General features: G+C 40.7%; 1 protein-coding gene across 1 annotated transcript in view; it reads left to right on the top strand.

Annotated features, from left to right (window-relative positions):
• Positions 1-24,741, top strand: part of LOC115224293 (cytochrome P450 2J5-like) — a 35,054-nt gene that overhangs the window by 3,729 nt on the left and 6,584 nt on the right. The window lies entirely within an intron of this gene.

Raw genomic sequence — 24,741 nt, 5'->3', positions numbered from 1 at the left:
TGGAGGGCACATACTAATAAACATCACAAATTTTTTTCAAGTTACATTTTATCGATGCATGTGTGCCAGCTCCATTTTTTTTTTTTTTTCATATCAAATTACTGTTTAATCATAATCTACACCATTTGAAAGGTATTTGTAAAAAATTTCAATTAAAAAAAATTACCTTTTTTCTGAAAGTTATAGGGGAAAAAAAGCCGGCTCGTGTGAATCTTTTCTATTTGTTTATCGTTCATTTATTCATATACAATTAGTCATAATGCATAGGGGTTTTTATTTATTGTTTCTAGGTAGGAATATCGGACAATTTTTTGGAAATACACGCTCATCCCTTCGTCTTTAAAAACAGAAGGATGCAATTTTGCAGAATATTCTGCTGTTAATTCTAACAAGTGACGCAACCTCATAGAGATTCCACAGTTGGCTCATGTATAGACATTTACACGGGACTAGATTAAGTCCAACTGATAACCTAAGCACAGCCCAACAATTAAGACCCCGCACCGTCTTCCAAGATTGAAATTTCCGTTTTCTTCAGGTTAAACCCCACAACTAGATTCAATATAGCGTATAGGCTTGGCAACATAGGGTCTCAAAAATTGAGGACCTACGCCCAAAGTGTATACTTTGACATTAGCTGCTATTTTTAGCTTAAACGACCGCTTAAAACTACCCCCTACTTGGTTCTATGAGTCTCAACATATTTTATCAACCTTATGATTAAATGCTACAACCTGTTCATCTCGTTCTGGCATTTCTACTAATTCTGACATGCCAACATTCTTTATGCAAGATCTGCCTACGTAGTGTCTCTGATCCCACACAACAATCCTTACGTGATCCCTGGCTCCCTCGTCCCCCCACTACGGTACTTAACGCGGTCCTTATCCCTTTACCTCACGCAACAATATCTACGTGATTCTTGGCTCCCTCGTCACACATTAGTCTCTGCATAACCCCAGACCTCCTACATTCCTTACAGTCCCAAATATCCGCGACCCCTACACCCCAAGTTCTCCTACGGATTCTGTGACCGTTACCCCGCTCGCCAAATAACAACGCTTATTGCATTTGTCAGAGAGGAAATGAGGAGATTGATGATAGTTCTTGATCTTTCTTTCCTTGAGGCCACGATATGGTCTTCGGGACTCGTGACATGCTGTGCGCTTTAAGCATGTTAAAACCTGGCGGAGCCCTCTAGATCTGAACACCACTGGCTTCTTCTTAGAGAGTGAGCAAGCAAGAATTGATTCAAGTATAGAACTGGTACTTTATTTATCGACTCCTGAAAGAATGTAAAATAAAGTTGATCTCGGCAGGATTTGAGCTAGGAGAACAGAGCCGAAACGAATATCGCAAAGGATTATATCCGACGCACTTGACAACTTTGCCAATTCGCCTCATTTGAAAATAAAACCAGGTATGATGGTCAGGGTTAAAACTCTGGTTTATAAGCCCGATTAAACCTGATGACATTCAGCTAAATAACAAAACATTTTGTGTTAATGTCAGTCTTCTGTGTCTTAATCATTCCAGATTAATAATTCATTATCGCTGCTCATTTAAAACATGTGCTAAATAATTCTATTGGCTGGTGCTTTAGCCAATGGAATTGTCTGTTAGTAGTCTCTGCGACTTCATTCATTATCGACAGTTTGAAAAGATACACAGACGAATTCTGCTGATTTGTTTTTTCTAGAAATAGCAACCTAGTCTCCTCAAAAACCAAACGCTGTTGTCTTAAATAAGAGAGCATATTAGAACCTAAACGACGAATTGGTCATAACTGCAACACTTTTGATCTTAGGGTCGTCAGCTCGGTCAGTTTTGACCCTTGGCTAAACAACAAGTGGCTTTCGGACGATCCATCAAGAAAACCTATTCGTGGATGTGCGATCTGCTGGGAATAGCAGTTAAACACTCTCAAACCACATTTTACCGTCTAAAAAACGAAGAAGCCATGACGGTAATATCATTGATGTGGAGGTATGTCTATCATTGATCATTTCTGCTCGATTATTGCTGACCTGTGGTTATAAACAACTGGCTCCTGTTCGATCTAACTAAGTTACCTCTAAGATCTCTCTATTTACTTAAAATAACTGCTGAATTTCTCATATATCGACTTCTACCACCTTGAAAAGAAGGGCATGTTATATATTGTAATAGTCTTGAAGCCTATAGAAAGGTTGGATGGCGTGGTTGGAATGCATTTGATAATAAGCCTGTGGACAAGCAGGATTGACTTGGGCAAAACCAAAGGTAAAACGTGGAAATTCTATATGGTTGTTCGGTCTGCTAGTAATAGCTGTCAAATCATGCTCACATATTAAAAAGGAAGGGCATATAACCCCTAGATATTGTGCTAAGTAAAAAAAAAAAGATGGTCTGAATGTTGCCTTCGATTGCAAGTTTCCTGGACCAGAAGCTGACCTATGGTTAAACAACAATACTGATGGAAGTCCAAGCTATTTGAATTGACAGAACAAAAAGAAATCGACGGGATGGTCACGTCTTAAATGTTTTCTAAGATCAAATCCGACCACGAGCTAATAAACAACAGTAGTTTATAGAAGTTGTTTTTTTTAAATATCAGCCTGGCTGAGGTGTCGAGCTAACAGAATCGTTAGCACGCCGGGAAAAAAGCTTAGACGAAAAGTCCGTCTTTATGTTCCGAGGTCAACTTTGCCTTTCATCCTTTCGGGGTCCAGTTGAGCACTGGGTTCAGTGTAATCGACTTACCCACTCCCTCGAACTTGCTAGCCTTGTGTAACAATTTGAAATCAATGTCAGCTTGGCTTGTGGACTTCGGGTGTGAATGCAGCGAAATGCAAGGTAGCGTACTTTAGTGTAGTATCACTTATTACATGACAGTGTAAGGCAGGGTACCTTTGCGTAAACAAATGTACGTTACTGTAAGTACTTTGTGTAGTGCAGTGTACTTTTAGCATAAGGCCAATGTACTTTAATGTATTAGTGTACTTTAACGCAAAGCAAAATACTTTAGAGCAATAGTTCTCAACCATTTTTGTATCTAAGGACCCCTTTCATTACTATTTTATTCTGGTGGACCCCTATACCATTCAATGTTTATAAACTAGTTGTATAGATACTTCTTTCAAAATTCCTATTTGTTCATCAAGCAATCACTTTAGTAGGTCGAACTATGTAAAACATTTGAGAAAGAAACCTGTTTCTTGCAATAAATACACACTAAGTAACATTTTTCCATGGACCCTTGAAATACTACTGTGGATTCCTAATTTACTGTTTTGATTGCGTTGAACCCCCCCCCCCAGGGGTCACTTGGACTCCCGGTTGAGAAACACTGCTTTAAAGCAACGTACTTTAGTCTATAGCAGCATGCTTTATAGTGTAGTAATTTAGTGTACTCTAGTATATGATGGTATTCTTTAGTAGATGCCAGTGTACTTTAATGCAAGAAAATATTGTAATTGTATAATCCTTGATCAGATCGGCCAAATGAATCTATGACCATTCTGGGTTTTGAGGGGATATTTTTTGTTGTTTTGTTTTGCCTCGTACGCATTGCCTTTAGGCTTACGGTATACCCGTTGTGACCCTGCATTTCTTTTACAGGTGTTCGGATGTGATCGCTCATTTTAAAGCAAAGTCGAGCGACAACGTACAAAAGCTCCCACGTCGGCTCTTGTATTAGTAGGGAGTCGTATAGTGTGATATAATGTAGTGTATTGTGGTGAAGTGTTGTATATAATATAGTGTACTGTAGCGAGTTGTGTCGTATGGAGGAGGCAGAGCTACCTGCTATGTACCTGTTAAGTTAACTGTCAACATATCCGGGAATATACTGTGACGCAAGAAAACAAGTTCTTTGACAATTTTTAAATTTGGGTCAACGTTTTGACACGTGTTTGTTCTTGTTACTGGTGTCGCTGTTATTTTTGTTGTTGATGTTTAGCCCCTGGTCAGTCATAAAGTAGATATGATTTATGATCTTCCCGCTATGACTGTCCTATTCATTATCTTAAGCATCCGTTTATATTTGCTGAAGTTATTTAGCCAATGCCAACTCCGATCGAGTAGCTTTCCAGCCGAGACCATTCTGTCCCATTTCATCATGCAGTACGGTATGATTTGACTGCTGTTTCTAGTATAATGAGCGACCACGTAAGGCTTCCTCGCCATTACAGTCGCGGTTTTTGTTCTTGTTTAACGTTTAGACAACTATGATCGAGTAGACTTCTGACGAAAGACGTTCCATCCACGACCACACCATCTTTATTTCGAAAATTTACATTGTCTTGTCATTTTAGGCATACCTACACAAGTGTGCCCCCTCCTCGCCAACTTCTTCTCTTAACTCCCAGAAAACGGAAACCTTTGAATGAAATTTCCTATAAATACGCATGAGATGGTGTAGATTCCGATTATATGGGAATTTATTGTGAAAATATTTTCCATGGGGGTCGGGAAGAGCTTCTGAAAATTCACACGCGCCAGCTTTGTTTTCTCATAACTTTCAGAAAAATGTAATTTTTTTGATGAAATTTTCTACAAATACTTTTGAGATGGGGTAGATTACGATAATATCGGAATTTAATGACACACATCACATATATCTACAAAGTGAAACTTGAAATTTCGAAAAAAATTGTGATATGTGACAATATGTATGTGTACAAGTCAACCAGTTTCCTTATTAAATAATCGGAAATAGAAGCAACCAATAAAGAACTTCTCGAGGTCGTCCGGCCGACTAGGAACAGTAGTTAAATCCCCCCTCAAAACATACCTTATCGTCGAAAAGAAAAAAAGAGCAAGGTGCAGGAGTGGCTGTGTGGTAAGTAGCTTGCTAACCAACCACATGGTTCCGGGTTCAGTCCCACTGCGTGGCATCTTGGGCAAGTGTCTTCTGCTATAGCCCCGGGCCGACCAATGCCTTGTGAGTGGATTTGGTAGACGGAAACTAAAAGAAGCCTGTCGTATATATGTATATATATGTGTGTGTGCGTGTATGTGTTTGTGTGTCTGTGTTTGTCCCCCTAGCATTGCTTGACAACCGATGCTGGTGTGTTTACGTCCCCGTCACTTAGCGGTTCGGCAAAAGAGACCGATAGAATAAGTACTGGGCTTACAAAGAATAAGTCCCGGGGTCGATTTGCTCGACTAAAGGCGGTGCTCCAGCATGGCCGCAGTCAAATGACTGAAACAAGTAAAAGAGTATACATGGTGATCCACCATTCTGAATATCTGCAACAAGACTGGCTATAGCTTGTTGGTCTGCTCGTCGAAGGCGCTGACCAAGGCGTAACAACAACAACAACTACTACTATAGGTATAACCACTGCAACCACCACCACTATCGCAACCTTCACTTTACCACTACCACTACTACAAGCACTAACATTACAACGGGCGCGCGTGCAGATGGTTGTATATATATATAAAAGCAACGTACAAGTGGTTGAGGAGGAGTGGTAGAAAGGGGCCAATGAGGTTAACAGGATTTGATTGTATAAAGAACAAAACAATGACTATAATTAAGGGCAATTTACTAATGATTTCCTGAAAATTGTGGTAGTGGTGGAGGTGGGGGTTTTGTGTGTGTGTGTGTGTGTGTGTGCGCGCGCTCGCGCGCGGATGTGTTCGTTATACGTGCGAGTAAGCGCGGTCATGATTATATATGACTGTGCGGTTAAGTGGTTAGCAAGTTCACATCTCAAAAACAAGTGGTTTTGGGTTCGATCATTCATTCCATTGCAGTACGCCACCTTGGGCAAGTATCTTCAGCTACGGCCTTGGGTCGATTAATGCCTCGATGGTGAATTTGATTGGTGTAAACTGTATGGAAACCTCTCACACGTATATATATATATATAAACACACGCACACGCATATCTACATACGTGTGCGCGTGAGTATGTGTGTGTGTGTATGTGTGCGTTTACATGTGTGTATAACGTATGTATGTGTATACGTGTCTGTCTGTATGTGTGTGCATGCACATGTGTGTATGCACGTGCGCGCGTGTGTGTATACATATATAGTGTATGTATATATAATATATATATAGGTGAGTATATATATAAAGATATATATATAAGGCGGCGAGCTGGCAGAAACGTTAGCACGCCGGGCGAAATGCGTAGCCATATTTCGTCTGGGTTCAAATTCCGCCGAGGTCGACTTTGCCTTTCATCCTTTCGGGGTCGATAAATTAAGTACTTAATCTATTTGTCTCTCCTTGTTTGTCCCCTCTGTGTTTAGCCCCTTGTAGGTAGTAAAGAAATATATATATATGCGTGTATGTACGTGTATGAGTAAATACAGATGCACGGGTGTTTTCTATGTATGCGTATATGTAGGTGTGAAACAGTCGCCACATATTTCATAGTAGACCATTAACAAAATAGCTTCTTCGTAGTTGCACTTCAGAAATAGCAACCAAAGTCGCCCTCCAACCTTGCATTTTAAACTTCTTGTAAAAAGAACATAATGGAGGATGTCGGTAGTCGGTGGTATTGGTATTGCGGTAGTCGGGTGGGTGGGGGTAGAGAGGGAGTTATTGAGAAAATTGTAGTTGTGGCAATCGTCATGGTATGGATGTGGGTGGGAAGTGGTAACTGTGCTGCTGGAGTTGTGTGGTAGTGGTGGGGGATATGAGAGGGGTTTAGTAAAGGTATTCGTTCTTTTAGCTGTAGACGAGTGTTTTTTGAGGTAGATTTGGATGCCATTTATAGAAACTGGTGCGGATATTGTATACTAAAAATATATGCAGTCTTTAAATACGCATACACCCGCGCACACGCATAGACACGCATACACGCGTGCGCACATACACACGCGCACATACCCGTAAATTAGTGGTTCGGCAAAACAGACCGATAGAATAAGTACCAGGTTTTAAAAAAAATAGTACTGGGGCGACTCATTCAACTAAAAAAAGTTCAAGGCGGTGCCCCAGCATGGCTGCAGTCTAATGAGTGAAACATACAAGATATCAAAACCAGAACTAATTGTGAAACACTCCCATCAAAACTTTTACCAACTGCAAACACGAAAGATTAAGTTTTAATATATTTGTCCACATAAATTTATTGAGTTCAAATATTGCACACACACACACACACACACACACACACACAAATTGATTACATGACCCCGGTGCTCAGCTGGTACTTATTATATGGACTCCGAAAAGATGAAAAGCAAAGTCGTCCCTGGCGGCATTTGAACTTGGAACGTAATGTCGGAAGAAGCATTTTCCCCAACGCAATAGCAACTCTGCCAGCTCGCCGTCTTATGGATGTCTAAAATTTATTGATTTCATATTTTGGCACAGTTTTGGCCAACAGTTTCGGGCGAGTAGACAAGTCGAATACATCGACCCCAGTGCTCAACTGGTACTTGGTTTATTGAACCCGAAAAGAAGAAAGACAGTCGATCTCGGCGGCATTTTGAACTCAAGACAGACAAAACGCCATTAAACGACGTGATAATGATTCTGCTAGCTTACCGCTTTATGTATTTGGTAGTTGGTCATATTAGTAAATAGCAAAAAATACCGTTTCCAAACAAAGAAAGTTATGAGCGAATTTAATAGTACACATTCTATAAATAAAATACATTCAGTAAGTGGGACGATAAAAATATGCAAAACTTTTCCAAAGTTAGAAATGAAATACTTCTACACCTAAATTCTTGCGAAGAAACTTGGTTTCTTTGCTAGACCAGCTCCTTCCTTTATTTGAGATAAATTAGAAAAGAAAAACTCAAAATAAATTATCTAATTCACATGTAGGTGTGTGTGTCAGCTGATAGATATTAATGTATGTTATGTACGAGAAAATTCCCTGGCCTTGTTTTTCTTATTATAAAAAATTATATATATTTATTATATATTTTATCTGGTGTCGCTCACGTGTTAATATATATCTATATATAAACATACATATATATATGTTTATTATGATTTGTTTGTTTTATTACCTATTTATCTGTTTTAATAGCATAAATATATATCTTTAGAGATGAATATTGTCTGTATTTTTTGTGTATTAAGCGACAACAGATCCACTATCACGATATAAGAAGTCCAAAAAAGATTGTTAAAAAAAAGATTGTGGGAGAGAGAGAGAGAGGGGGAGAGCAAATGGGTGTGGTGGACGAGTGAAAGTGTAAGCGTGGTTTATTTTATATTTATTTATTTGCTAAAACACTTTGCGTGTGCAAGTTTATGGAAAAGCCAACAAAAAAATAACCATATATGATTTTAAAAGTTTGCGTTGGTAACCCGACTGTACCGGGTTCGATCCCACAGCGCGGCATCTAAACAGCCGCTTCTATTCTCGTTTCAAATACACTACACACACTCGAGCTCCACACACATACATACACACGAACTCCACACACACATACATACACACGAACTCCACACACACATACATACACACGAACTCCACACACACACATACATACACACGAACTCCACACACACACACATACATACACACGAACTCCACACACACACATACATACACACGAACTCCACACACACACATACATACACACGAACTCCACACACACATACATACACACGAACTCCACACACACACACACATACATACACACGAACTCCACACACACACACACACACACATACATACACACGAACTCCACACACACACACATACATACACACGAACTCCACACACACATACATACACACGAACTCCACACACACACACACACACACACATACATACATACGAACTCCACACACATACATACACACGAACTCCACACACACACACACACACACACACATACATACACACGAACTCCACACACACACACACACACATACATACACACGAACTCCACACACCACACACATACACACGAACTCCACACACACGCACATACACACGAACTCCACACACACACACACGAACTCCGCACACACGCACATACACACGAACTCCGCACACACGCACATACACACGAACTCCGCACACACATACATACACACGAACTCCGCACACACGCACATGCACACGAACTCCGCACACACGCACATGCACACGAACTCCGCACACACGCACATGCACACGAACTCCGCACACACACACATACACACGAACTCCGCACACACATACACACGAACTCCGCACACACATGCACACACGCACACACACGCACACACACACACACACACACACACGAACTCTACACACGCACACACGAATTCTATACACACACGCACTCCGAACACACACGCACTCCACACACACATTGAACTCCACACACACATTGAACTCCACACACACATTGAACTCCACACACACATTGAACTCCACACACACATTGAACTCCACACACACACACACGAACTCCACACACACACATTGAACTCCGAACACACATTGAACTCCGAACACACACGAACTCCACACACACATTGAACTCCACACACACATTGAACTCCACACACACACATTGGACTCCACACACACATTGGACTCCACACACACATTGGACTCCACACACACATTGGACTCCACACACACATTGAACTCCACACACACATTGAACTCCACACACACATTGAACTCCGAACACACATTGAACTCCGAACACACATTGAACTCCGAACACACACACACACACACACACACATATTGAACTCCGAACACACACACACATCACACTCTATCTCTATCTCATTCTGATCGATCTAGTGGGGTGGGACTGCACTAATCAATCTGCTGAGAAGGACTGGGCACAGTAGTGTGTGTGGGCAGCGTACATGTTGCAGCGGCCGTTGCGAACGACACCTACATGTTGCAGCGGCCGTTGCGAACGACGCCCACATGTTGCAGCGGCCGTTGCGAACGACGCCCACATGTTGCAGCGGCCGTTGCGAACGTCGCCCACATGTTGCAGCGGCCGTTGTGAACGTCGCGAGCATGTTGTAGCGGCCGTTGCAAACGTCGCGTACATGTTGCGGCGGCCGTTGCAAACGTCGCGTACATGTTGCAGCGGCCGTTGCGAACGTCGCGTACATGATGCAGCGGCCGTTGTGAACGTCGCGTACATGTTGTAGTGACTGTTATTGTACTGTCTGATGTGGCGGTGTTTGTAGTGATGCTGTTTACTGAGATCTTGCTGAAATTTACTATATATACACTATTAGATTTTTACATGTATACATATGTACGTAAGTATGTATGTACATACATCTTTTCCATGTATGTACTACACGTATTAATGCTACCCTTTTCAATTGAGGGTAATGATGATGCGGTATCTAGGTGAAAGCAATGTATAAGGTGGGGCTGTCAGGCAGTTATGATGGTTAAAGTAGGGTGAGTGGAGAAAATAGTGAGTTGGGTAGGTGGATAGAAGACAGACCTCTATATTTACATATATTTTTACCTCTATCGTTAATTGCTAGCCCATCTCCATGTCGGATATCTGGGTAGAACTGGGCGGGGAAGAACAGTTTTGTAGCGAGACGGAGACGAGCGGAGGGTGTTGTGGGCAGCAAGACAGTATAGTGATGGACGAGGGAAAGACAGCAGGGTGGGAGATTTAAAAGCCATGTGTGTGTATATATACTCACAGATGTGTATGTGTTCGTGTGTGAGTGTAAGCAAGCATGGGTATAACTTATGTTTGCGTATATGTATTTATGAGTGTATTTACGTGTATGCTTGCATCTGTGAGTATGTGTGAGTGTGAACGCATGCCTTTGTGAGTATTAGAATGCGTGTGTGTTCATGCATTTTTTTTAATGCGTGTGTGTTTAGAAACTGCATATGTATGTTTTGTGTGTACATACATTAAACTCAGACAAACGCAGTCACCGTCTCTACCATCGGCGCCTCTGTTTCCCTTACGCTGTCTCTTTGCCCCCCCCCCTACAATTTTCACACAAATACACACACACACACACACACACACAAACACACACAAACACGGAGGAAAATAGGGGTTACTTGGGTACGTTGTTTAAGCAACAACGACACGTTCGATCGAACCAGCGACGACGAACTGTGTGAAACCCCTTAACTGGTGCCTTCTTGTCTCTCCCCCACTCCGGCTCTCTCTCTCTTTTGTTTTATTGTTTTATATTCTGTGACAACAACAATAACAAAGATGAAGGCGACGCTGTCTCGTCTTTTTTCTTTCCTCCCTCATTCTGCACCTCTTATACAACAATAACAAGAACCTTAATAATTATGTATGCGTTTGTGTATATGTGTGAATATACATGTGTGTGTGTGTGTGTGTATGTATATATATATATATATATATATATAGCGCACACGCATATGAACGTGTGCCACCATTGCCCTCCACTTGGTTATATGTCTATGTAGGAGTCTACTTATGTGTACACACACACACACACACACACACAATACACGGATGGAAGGGATCGAGGTGTTCAATTATACATACTTATGCGTACACAGCATACAGTTTTGCACACGTATTATTCCATACCTTTTAGCCATTACCACAAACGCACATACACACCAACCTCGCTCCCTGGTCTGTATATAGATCATTCTAAATAGAAGTCAATTGCGCCCCTCCCCCCTACACACACACACACACACACACACGCACGCACGTGCGTATGCAGGCATAGGCAACATGGCTGTGTGGTTAAGAAGCTCACTCTGTAAACCACTCGGTTTTGGTTTCAGTCCCACTACTCAGCAGCCTTGGCAAGTTTTCTGTTATATATATATATATATATAACCTGGACATCGACCAATAGCTTGTGAGTCAATTTGGTAGATGGAAACTGACGAAGCTTGTCGTGTATATATGTGTGTGTCTTTGTGTTGCATGTTCCCCACCACCGCTGACAACCGGTGTTGGTGTGTTTATGCTCTCATAACTTAGCGGTCCGGCAAAAGGACTGATAAAATAAATAACCAGACTTGCAAGAAAGAACTAGGGTCGATTTGCTCGACTATAAACCCTTAAAGGCGGTGCCTCAACATGGCCTCAAATCATCAGACTGAAACAAGTAAAAGATAAAAGATAAAGACGGATTAATTAATTAGCATCGTTATCATCAAACCACACCACACTTCATACCGCAGTTAAAACCACAAATAACACACACACCGCAACATCAAGCAAATAAGTCTTATCAAACAATTTTTTAATAAATAGTCAGGCAAACCAGGAACATGAAAGAAAAATACACATTTCTAGCCTGACCCGGTTTTGATCCCGTCCAAATTTAATACAGAAAATTTCAAATCTTAACCCTCTTGCATTCACGTTACCCTATCAAATGTATTGCTTATTTATTCACATTGTTTTGAATTAATCAGGCATATCTCATAGCTTTGAGATTTCAATGATGCGATTGTTTATTTTTAGAATGACATTGTTGGGTAGGTTGAAAGGCTGGATATGGCATGAGAAGCTGGATATTTTGGCCGGATATGGCTGTTTTAAAATACTAAGCGATTAAATAACTCATGATCAGTTAAAACTCAGAGTTATCCTAAATCATCTACAACTACACATATCAACACGAGTCAAACTGCCCGTATCTGAGAAGCTGGACAAAATATTGATTTCAAATTTTGACTGAAGGCCAGCAATTTCGGGGAAGGGCTAAGTCGATTAGATCGACCGCAGTGCACAATTGGTAATTATATTATCGACCCTGAAAGGAATGAAAGGCAAAGTCGGCCCCGGCGGTATTTGAAGTCGGAACGTAAATTTAGGGCCTGAAATTTAGGGGAAAGAGATTAATCGATTAAATTAACCGCAGTGTTTCACTGGTACTTAATTTATCGACGTCGAATGGATGAAAGGCAAAGTCGACTTCGGCAGAATTTGAACACAGAACGTAGCGACGGACGAAACGCCGCTTAGCATTTTGCCCGGCGTGCTAACGATTCTGCCAGCTCGCCGCCTTGCGCATATGAAATAATAACGTACTATAAATAAGATGTCAAATGTTTTGGTGACTGACTTTTGCCCCACCCTGTATACCTATACTACGACCTTACACCCACAAAATAGAGGTCTGCATCATGCGTAGATAACATCATACTCGCATCCTCCCATGTTTCTCCAGAGACTGCTATATATAAATACTTCAACGCCACATAAGTCACCTAGAAACTTATCCGTCGCTTAAATAACGCTCTCAAAATACAGTAGCAGAAAATATCAAACATAATCAGCTATCACACTCCAAAATACACACAGTAAAATAAGTAAAACGACGCACAAATATATTTAGAACCATGACAGATGCCTCATTTGCCCAAACAGAAACACAGCAACATTGGAGTACCAACGTTAGGCTCAGGCGCGTTGCTTAGTAGTTGGGATATTCGGCTCACGATTGTAAGGTCGCGAGTTCGATTCCCAGTGGCGTGTTCTGATCTTGAGCAAGACACTTCATTTCGTGTTGCTCCAGTCCACTCAGCTGGCAAAAACGAGTCGTATCTGTATTTCGAAGGGCCAGCCTTGTCACATCCTGTGTCACGCTGAATCTGCATGAGAACTACGTTAAGAGTACGCGTGTCTGGAGTTCTCAGCCACTTGCACGTTAACTTCACGAGCAGACTGTTCCATCGATCGGATCAACTAGAACACTCGTCGTCGTAACCGACGGAGTACCAATACCAAGTTTATAGAAGACCATACCAATTCTACCTAGTTCCCGAATCTCTCAACACAACACGATGAACTACGAACGACATAAAAATAGTGCATTGCACAACACAATAGGTTGTTCCACCAACCACCTTACCTGATAAAACAAAAGCACAAAAACAGTCCTCCTCCTGGATACACGGAGAGCATAGTTTATTGTTGCTGCATGCTTCAGATCACGCAGTCCATGTTTCACTATATGAGAAATCGCATCCACACACCCAGACATAAATATTAGTGTGTGTGTGTGTAGGAAAGAGAGCCCCCCTTTAGTCGCGAATGATCATGGGACTGCATCTAGAAAGTTTCCCTCCGAAGTCCGAGCAATAGAAGACCAGTAGTTGCCCTATGCATACCAGCCTCCCCTCTCTACGCCCTCTGTTATCCAAGGGAAAGGCAAATGCCGATACAGCCTGGCAATTAGCAACGTCGCAACCCATTGCTACAACTGAGTGAACTGGAGCAACGTGAAATAATGCGTCTTGCTCAAGAACACTACACACAGCCCGATCAGAGAATCGAACTCGCTACCTCATGATTGTGTACCCGACGCTGTAACTAGTGAGCCATGCGCCTTAACACACACACACACACACACACACACACACACACACACACACACTCACACACACACACACACACACACACACACACACACACACACACACACACACACACACACACACACACACACTTAGAGACGTTATCAATAAGCCCACTATGATCACAAACACAACTAAACATCTAAGTGGTCATAAATCTAAACCACTGGTTCTCAATCGGGGTTCATATGGCCTTGAGGGCCACATAAAATTCTGCTGTTAAAATTTGTACTAATTAATACATCTGCAATACACAAAATATATTTTTTATACTATTCCTAAAAATATAATGGGACTTTTTTAAGCATCGAATCTCATTTAGGAATCAAAGGGGGTTCATAGGTACAAAAACAAAAGGTTGACAACCACTGATCTGCAAATCAAAATTCAAATTCTGGTGGTATAATGTCTAATTTAGCGTTTAGTATCGCCCATTTGAGGGCATTGTGAGCTTAAAAGGGAAAACTATGAGGGAGTGCTAAGTGTATGGAAATGTTTTTGCTGTTTTCTAAAAATGAAATATTTAATGTCAGTTTTAAACATTTTTTCCCCAAAAAATCTTCGTTGAATTTAAAATATGAACGGTGTGTACATTGACATGAGCGAGGTGTCAGAGTTCAGTATAATTTTGTTTTGTGCCCTGGCCGTCTTTTGTAATTTTTATCAAAATTTATCAGGGGTAACAAGCCCAAGTCCACCAGTATATCTAGAATGAGACACAAGCACTTACAAATAGGTTATTGTACATATCCGGTTTATATATATAAATATATATATATATAGCACAAATACATACAATTTATAATAAATAGCGCAAAAACACGCACACCGTACTGACACGCGAGTCGTTATATTTAAGGTATGTAAATACTGTGGGTATAACTAGGTGCAAATATATAGAACTAGGACGTGTGTGAGAGCGTTTAAAAGTGGAATTAGTGTATCTGAGTAAAGAGAGAATCGAAGTACAGGTGATGCATTATGAGTTCAAGTACCACCTCAGTTGTTGTTTAACCACAAGCCAGCCTTTATGCTACAGGTCAATGATCAGAGGCCTCTGCTATGATTATACAGCCTCTTTAACTCGACTAAAATGTCGAATGCTTTTTTTTTCTTTTTAAGTGATTGCACACTTTGTGTGTGTATGTGTGTGAGTGCGAGCGCGCTACGTTCGTGTAATGGTGCGCGTATAATCTATTTATGTGTTTGTTCATGTGAGTGTGCGGGCGTGAATAAATAAATAAATAAATAAATAAATATATATATATATATTGTGTGTGTGTATGTGTATATATATATATATATATATAAGTACCTCGCTGTCAGAAATTGGTGCCGTCTCATTGTCTATTTTAGAATTTAATCTGAGAGAGAGAGATCTTCTCAGTCACTTAAACCCCCGTTTCTTTCACACTTACCTTGGCAACACTGAACTAAGAAAGGAACATGACTCCTTAAAAACAAACAAAAAATATCCCACAAACTGACATGACGTTCAATTGGGATTGGGGTATGGTTAGGTAGGCAGAAAGAGTAGAACTCTGGAATTCGGTGGCGGAATTTGTTAGTGTCGGACAAAATTCTTTGAGATATTTGTTCAAACTCTTTCTGCGTTCAAATCTTGCCGAGGTCAACTTTTGCCTTTCATCTTTCCAAGATCGACATAAAGAACAGAAGTATCAATCCAGCGAATCGGATCGATTTTAATGAACTTCAATCGGGAGTTGCTGTCCCCTAAAACAGTTCAAGATGTCTTTCAACTTCACTTTAGTAATTTGTATGACGTCACTGTTGCGATGTCAGAAGCCTTGCCGGTCGGTCCATAATCCCTCCTTTTGGACAATATAGGTGACGTGGAGAGGAGTCTTGCTGCACGAGTGAAGCAGCTACTAGTCTATATTACAACTTTACCAACGCTTTGAGCAGTGGTTCGCAACCGGAGTCCATATGACCCTTGGAGGGGTCCATGAAAGCAAAATAATATAGTCATGGCTGGAACGTCAATAATCACAAGTGTACTCGATCAGAGCTAACCTGGTTCTACAGCAACAGGAGGTAGTGTGGAGATCAACAAGGAAAAATCTGAAAAAATAAGCTACTCGTAAACGCATGCATGTCTACGATTTAAATGTTCCCTTCTCAACCTTATGGTTTTGAGGCCTCAATAAGTAGTACCTTAAGCAAGCGTCTTCTTCCTTGCCCTCTGGTTGACCAATACTGTGTGCGGGAAAAAGTTCAGTTGACGGAAATTGGGGAAAGTGTGTGCGTAAACAATAACACTTCAATATATGCTACATATGTTTCAATACCATGGTAATGTATTCACATTTGGTGCACTACGCATTCAGAAATCACCTACCATTTCACCAAGCATCTAAATTATTTACAGATAAATATCGACTGTTCAGAGAATCACTCCAGGAAACCTTGGAAGGATTATTACACTTTCATCATGTTAATCGTAGGAGGGATAACATCTGACATCAGTAAACCATTGTGATTAAGTTATTTAATTTTATGATTGGATAATAAAATGGGGATATAAATTTGTAAGTATTCCTACAATGTACACTAGCTAATTACGTGCTGGAAGTTATTAAGCTAATAACTACAATAGCCAGGATCCAAACTCTGTGTGTGTGTGTGAGAGAGAGATAACTGTGGCTTCAAGATTCTCGTTTCGATTCTTGTTCACATAGCTAGTCTCTTTGTATAATACATTTGACTCTTTTACCAATATTGAGTCTTTAAGTACTAGATGGGGTCAATATGATTGATTGAAAGTAGTGCCCCATCAAATCTACAAGCCCACTTACTTAAAGCAGCAGTAAAACGAATAATGGGAAAACAAAAATGAAAGCAAACAAAAAAACCAACAAATCTGACTACTTCCGCCATGTTGTTTACTTAAATGAAACCAAATAAACAGACCTTAAAACTTAAATAAACGCCAGTAAAATACATTACATTTAAATAAACTACAAAAAGAAATAGCTAAATTTAACTGAACTACAGTAAATGACAGTAAAGAGAGGGGTGGAAAACAGTTGTAAGCGTAAATAAACTACAGTTAATCAGTTAAATACTAAATGTACAGTTTTTAGTTGTAATGGCGTCCGTATCAAACTTGTTGACACCAAATGTTTCAACGGAGACAGGAAGAGAATTTCAGGATTAAATTTTGATAGTGTGATTGCGTGGTATGTTTGTGGGCGTGTTTGTGTAATGTCTCCTATTAATGTCGTCGTCGTCGTTGATGTTTAGCCATAGATCAGTCCTGATCAAGGTTTTTGCGGGTTATGGCGGTAGTTGATGATGTCACTGTCGCCATTGTCGTTGTTTAGTCACAGTTCAATTCTGATCAAGGTTATTGTTGATGGTGATGGCGTCGCTGTTTTGTTTAGCCACGGGTCAGCCCTGATCAAGGTTGATGTTCGTTACGTTGTTTGTGGGAGCGTTATTCTTGTTGCTGTTTAGCCCCACGTCACTCTTAGTCGAGCAAGCCTGTGATCAGACATTTCCAGTCGTGGCCATCTCATGTCCCTCGTATGCAGGAAACCCACGAACAGGTTACCCAGCTTGTTCGTTTCAAAGACAGTAGCTTGTGATATGAAAGGGAATTTGTCTGTTATTTCCAGTAAATCGAACGACCACGTAGAGAGGTTCCCTTGTTGATATGTATTGACGGTGTAATTTGTGGTGGTAGTGTAATGGTGTTGTCAGTGTTGGTGGTGACGTTGTCGGCAGTTGTGTGTGTGTGTATGGGGGTTAGGTGTTGTTGATGATTGTCAATGCCACTGAAAGTCGGTAGGTATGTGCACTTATTTGGCAGTGTGGACTAATCACCTCCATTGTGGTGAATTGGGAATGACGGGGGTGGGAAGAGTATGCATAATGTGACGGTGGTGAAGGTTTGGGCTTGTAAACATGTGCTGCTGCTGCTGTTGTGGTGGTGAGAGAGTAAAACGCATGTGGCGGGGGTTGTGCTGCTGGTGAAGAAGTATATATATAATGAATAACAGAAATCCGGTTACTCTTCTCTTTACAACCTGCCAGTTTATCCCCTTCCCCTCTCATTTACTCTTTCCAATAGTCTATAATTTCAATAGTTCTTTAATGTCATGTGTCGTTAAGTGTGTGAGCGTGTATATATGTAATATATATGTATGTATAATGTATATATATGTTTGTATATCAGCCTTGTAACCACACACGTGTTTTTCTTGGACTTCTTTCCTTCTCTCCGAACTTTTTCTCCTCTTGACGAAGAGCCATGCTCGAAACGTTGTACACCCTCTCTTTTTCTCCATCTTAAAATAAGCGTCAATACATTCTCTGTGTACGTCCTATTGACCTTTGTTGTTTTGTTTTTTATATTTTCATTTTCGATTGACTATATACATATATTCATTTATTTGCTGAGTCCGAAAAAGCATTGCCCACAATCCTTGCAAATGCGACTAATACTATGGTCCCACCAGTACTTGCATGAAAGACGTGCACGAGGCGGACATTTCAAAGGAACGAGGTTCTGGAGTTAAAGGATTTGGAATAATGGATAGTGTTGAAGGAGGGACGGTTGTACTCAACAAGGGTGACATGAGGTGGAGAGACGAGTAGACCAGGTGTGTCTTAGTAGGAGGCACGAGATTAGCCATCTCCCAAGAACAGAGACTGTTATAGTAGCGTTAGAAAAGACAGACAAGACAGCGCAACCGCCGACCAGAGGCTGGAGTGTACCCGTTAGTAATTGAAGGCCAATTTTTCGAATGGCCCCTCCCAAAATGTGGTACTGGACATCTGTTCGTAGCAGCGGTATTGTCCCAGATGATGACGCAGCAACTCCATGACTCAGCGAACTGGTTTAAATTCGTAGTAGTTGTTGTTTAGCCCCAGGTATCAACTTGGGCCGACTAAAACTATAATCAAAGGTATCCCAACCGTGACCATCTCTACACTTTCTTTTTTTGTTTTTTTGTATATAGTTTATCTAAGACTACAGTGCCCTTTCCTTATTTTTAAGATCGTAGGATGCGATTTCTGGAAAATGTGACTGCTATATCTAGCAGGTCGAGTGACATGACATAGGCTGCCTCCTTAGCTTGGAATGGTGGTGGTGGTTGTCGTCGTCATCTCAACGCAATGGATTGGCAGAATCGTTAGTGTCAGACTAGATGCTTTGCAGTATTATGTAATTATGACACTTTACGAGTTCAAATCCTACCTAGATCGTCTTTGCAATTCTCTTTTGAGTGCAATAAAGAAAAAGTACCAGTCACTTAGATCGATATCATTATTTGTTCAGTGCGTCACCTCGGATCTTGAGGTCAACTCTAGTTGGGAACAACTCTATGGCACGTCAGTAATTAATCACCAATTAGATGCGATCTCATTGCTTCGGCTTTTCTATGCTCCTACCTAGTGGAAGATCGTGACTATACTATACATTGTTACAGTTTGGGCAAATGCACACTCTCTCCTTCCTTTCCAATCTATTGTAGACTCTGATTCTACAAGTGCACCAAGTTGACGACACTGCAGTGGTTCTCAAAGTGACAAATACTTGATACTCCTAAAGAAACATTCTACTTTTATGTCCACCTTCGTTTGTTAACGCCAAAACATTTAAAACCATCTGAATTTTATTGAATGTGGCGATTTGTTCGCATCCTTTTCAATCTTCTTGCGAGCCCTCCCCTATCACTACCGCCTCTAGAATCACTGGTCTGCTGAACACCTCGACATGGTGTGGTTAACATGTTGTACTCTCTCCACTGTCTAATTTCTGTACACCTGTTATTGTATAACTCCCGGTCGGTTCTGATCAAAAAGACCCATGATACACTAAGCTCCACGATCAAACAATGTTGTTTGATGAAGTGAATTGTTTGATTTATAAGTAATTAGAATTGCTAAGTCAGTGAAGGCCCGGTTCTAGGTAGAGGGGGTCTTTGTGTTCATGTGAAAGAAATTTTCTAGTATGGGTGGATTAGGTGGACTGGGGGTGATCAGTGTCGATATGAATCGAACTGCAAATTTAAAGAGACTCGAGATGTTAGCGTCTGACAGGAAATCAAATGAGGCCAGCATTTCACTGGTGGAGGGGAAGAAAATAAGGTTGATGGGTTCATTTTTACTTGATGGACGACCTTCTCTGAAATATTTCTCTCTCTACACCTCTTCATTCCCTTGTAGTTGTTGATTAACCTACTAGAAATGATAGCTAAAATATCCCTTCAAAAGCATACACGAGTGACTTCTTTAATAATAATACTGGTTTCAAATTTTTGTACAAGGCCAACGATTTCGGGAGAGGAGACAAGTCGATTACATCGATCCTTAGCGTTCAACTGGTACTTATAATATCGACCCCGTAAAGATAAAAATAGGCATAGTCAAATTCGCTGGAATTTGAACTGAGAGAGTAAAGACGCACGAAATGTTTGTTGCCAAGCATTTTGTCCGGCTTGCAAACGTTTCTGCCAGCTCGTCGCCTTTTCTTTTGTAATAATAATGTTTCAAATTTTGGCACAAGGCCAGCAACTTTAGGGGAAAGTGGTTAGTCGATTACATCGACCCCAGCACTTTTCTGTTATCTTAATATATCAATTACGAAAGATTGAAAGGCAAAGTTGACTTCAGTGTGTTTTGAACTTGGAACTTGTCCGATGCATTAACGATTCTACGAGGTGCTAAAACGATTCTGCCAACTCACCGCCCTTATCTCGCAAAAAAAATATTACTGACTTAAATTTTTTGTTTAGCTTCCCTCATCTTTATTAAGCAGAACATAAAAACTGTTTACATCCATATAATACGTTCCTCACTATGATATCTTCCTATTCTGCATCTGATGATACAATCCTTAAAAAAAAAAAAAAAAAAAAAAACGAAATGGCCATGGCTGGAATACCGTTGCTTATATGTCCACCTAATCAAAATTCAACTGAAGGCGAAACAGTAACAACAACGGCTGTCTATATATCAACTACGCCCTCTTCTGGTACATGTTCTTTTAGCTGTTCGGTTTGGTGTCAAACACCAGGAAAACCCTTCACCCTGCTACCCAGGCTCAACCGCCACGAACACTATCACTGCTGCTGCTGTTGTTATCATTATTCTCATCCCACTTCGTCTCTCCTTGCATCGAAATTAAACTGTCACCATCATACATCTACCCGTCCACCTACACAGTCACCCTTCTGCTCTCTCCCACCCTTACTTCCTAACACATTTAATCGCCATTACTATCCCTGCACATCTACCTCTATTATATAATGGCTACCAGCAGTGATAGTTATTACTCTTCTGTACACGCACACGCAGGCGTGTATGTGTGGATATGTATGTATGTATATGTATATATATATATATATATATATATAACGCACACTCGTATGAGGACAACACACGAATAGGCACGCGCATGAATGATTGGGTGGGCGTGTTTAAACTCTAAGTGCTGTCTTATGATGCCGTTCATGTTTTTGTAGTTTCTGAATGTGGATGGTAATGGTAGGTGATGTGATAGTATGAAAAGTAAGGTGGGGAAGCAAGTATATTTGTATGTATTTTTGTTTTTGGTTCGTTTCTTTTTTTTTTTTTGTGTGTATGTGTTTGAGTGGTGGATATGTATTATTCAACCGCACGTACTGGCTTTTCGCTCAATCGACCTTTCGTATGATCGGTGATTTGGAACGGAAAAGAATGAATGACACTGTAAGCTAGAATAGATCATAGCTTTCTTTGAAATTTCCAAGATGGGATGTTGACCATGTTTTTGGCAAGCGGCAATTAGTTCGTTCTGTTTAAGTTGGTGGGTAGGATGGTGAATGATGTGGAGTTTATCTGCAAGACCGTTTTCGCAGGGGTTTTTTTTTTTTTTTTTTTGCTTTGTGTGGAGAAGGCATATTGTAGATGAGGTCCCGAATGTCAGCGAAAGGAATCCAACAAACTCGCTGATTGAGCAATTGACTGAACAATTAAGCAAGCGATTAGTTAATTTTAAGGTTATGGGATTATTCGATTACATCGACTCAAGTGTTCAACTGATACTTTATTTTATCGACTCCGAACAATAAGATGAAAGGTAAAGTCAGCCTCGGCGAAATTTGAATGCAAAACAATACACAAACACGCCGACAAACATACCACACTAACAAAATTTAATCCCGAATTTCTTTTCCTGTCTCCTTTGAAACATTCCGTGTCGCTCAGTTTTATACGGACGTCATTACAATTGAAAAGTCGGGAGAAATACCGCTCGGTATTTTGTCCGGCGTGTTGACTGATAAAATAAAAAGTGAAATGGAACCAAGACGTCATGGCAAAATGAAACTTTCTCAAGAATCAACATCAAATATAATTAAAACTTTGAAAAAATACCACTGATGTATCGTAAACACATGTAAACGTCTAATATACCATTGATAGACAATAGCTGAAATTCGCTGATGTATGTATGACCTTACTTGATGGTTACTGGATTTTCTTCCCACACCTATAGACCAAGTGTTCAAGAGTTTGTGTGAGTGAGTATGTTAATGTGTATGTGTGTTTCGTATATCCGTGTAAGCACATGTTCAAACCCAGAGCAGATATGGCTCTAAGTAGAGCACTTAAACTGGATACTTGACTCTACATTGAGTTGGAGTGGGCACATGATGGTACATACAATGAGTAGGAGTGGACACTTGACATCATACCATACGAGTGTGGGTACTTTAACAATAGATTTTTATCGGACAGTTACGCTTAATTTTTACATTTAGGTTACAGATGACCAGGGCATTGAATTGAATTATACAGTAGAGAAAGAGGCACTGTTTACATATCTCAACTGATACTGGTTTAAATTAGTATCTGAACTACCGGTGGTTTGAACCTCAATTACCACTCGTATTTGTGTGAGTGTTTTTGTCTGTGTTTGCCCCTCTCCCCCGTCACCGCTTAACAGTGTTGTTGTTTACGTCGCCGTAACTTAGCGGTTCCGAAAAAGAGACTAATAGAAAAAGTACTAGACTTAAAAAAATAAATCCTGGGGTTGATTTGTTCGACTAAAACAATCCCAAGGCGGGTCTCCAGCATAGCTGCACTCCAATGGTTGAAACAAGTAAAAGAATTAAGGTACACACACGCACGCACGCACGCACGCACGCACGCGCGCACGCACGCACGCACGCGCGCATGCGCGCACGACGGGCTTCCAGAGAGTTTCCGTTTACTAAATTCACTCAGAGCATTGGCTTGTTCAAGGTACCGTGCAGTGAAACTGAAGTCGAAACCACGTAGTTGCAAAGCTAGCTTCTTAACCACACAGCCATGCCAGCACCTCTATGCCATGTGTGTGTGTACACGCGCACGCCACGCACACACTTTATTTGTGGATTAAAACAACCATTGGTTTCCTGCTAAGGAAACCCTCTGCAATCATCAAGCCTATGGCATGGAACATCGGTGTTCGTTTCCATTTTAGATTAAAACACTAATGTTCCTTGTGATTGGCTTGATAATTGTTGAGTGCGTCCTTTACATGAAACCAATGGTAGCCTTAATCCTCAAATAAAGAATCTTTACCCATCAGTAAAGCGTTAAACACTCATTCTCAGCGCTCGATATTAACACACACGCAGACACACACACACACGCAGACACACACACACACACATACCGTATTCACAAGTGTGCGTAAAAATATACACACTCATATATACATGTAGCTGTGTGTGTGTGAATAATTGTTGTTTGTGAAAGTTCACACACGCGCACACTTATACGCTATTGTTTTTGTTCAAAAAAATACAGAAGTGTTTAATGCACCAATGTCGCGAACGTAGAGTCAGTTAGAACTATGAGTAAACGGGATTATTCCATCTGAACCAAAAGCGTTGCATGATTGCCTTTAGTCGATCGTTTTCAGTGAGTCTAATGTAATAGTTTCAAATTTCGACACAATGCCAGCAATTTTAAGAGGAGCGGATATCGACCTCAGTTGTTCAAATGGGGCTTATTTTATTGACTTCGGAATTTGAACTCAAAACCTAAAAAATCGGAAGAAATACTGCTAAGTATTTTTTTCTCGACGCGCAAATGATTCTGTCAACTCACTGCCTTAAGCTGAGTTGAAACTAATGATTTCAAGTTTTGGCTCAAGACTAGCGATTTCAGGGGAGGATTAAGTCGTTTACATCGACCCTAGTGTTCAACTGGTACTTATTTTATCGACTCTGAAAAGATGAAAGACAGTCAACCTCGGCGAAATTTGAACTCACTGAGTATAAAAAACAGACGAAATACCTCTAAATATTTTGCCCGGCATGCTAACGATTCTGCCAGCTCACCGCCTTAAGTTGAGTCTAAAATAACGAAACGACAATTGGGATATTTAAAGGTGTTGGGAGCCTTTGATTGGTTAGATTAATTGTGCGATCGAGGAAACGCTGCAATCTTTTCT

This window comes from Octopus sinensis, linkage group LG25 (assembly GCF_006345805.1).
Source record: "Octopus sinensis linkage group LG25, ASM634580v1, whole genome shotgun sequence".
NCBI lineage: Eukaryota > Metazoa > Mollusca > Cephalopoda > Octopoda > Octopodidae > Octopus > Octopus sinensis.
This window is presented reverse-complemented; position numbering and strand designations above follow the sequence as displayed.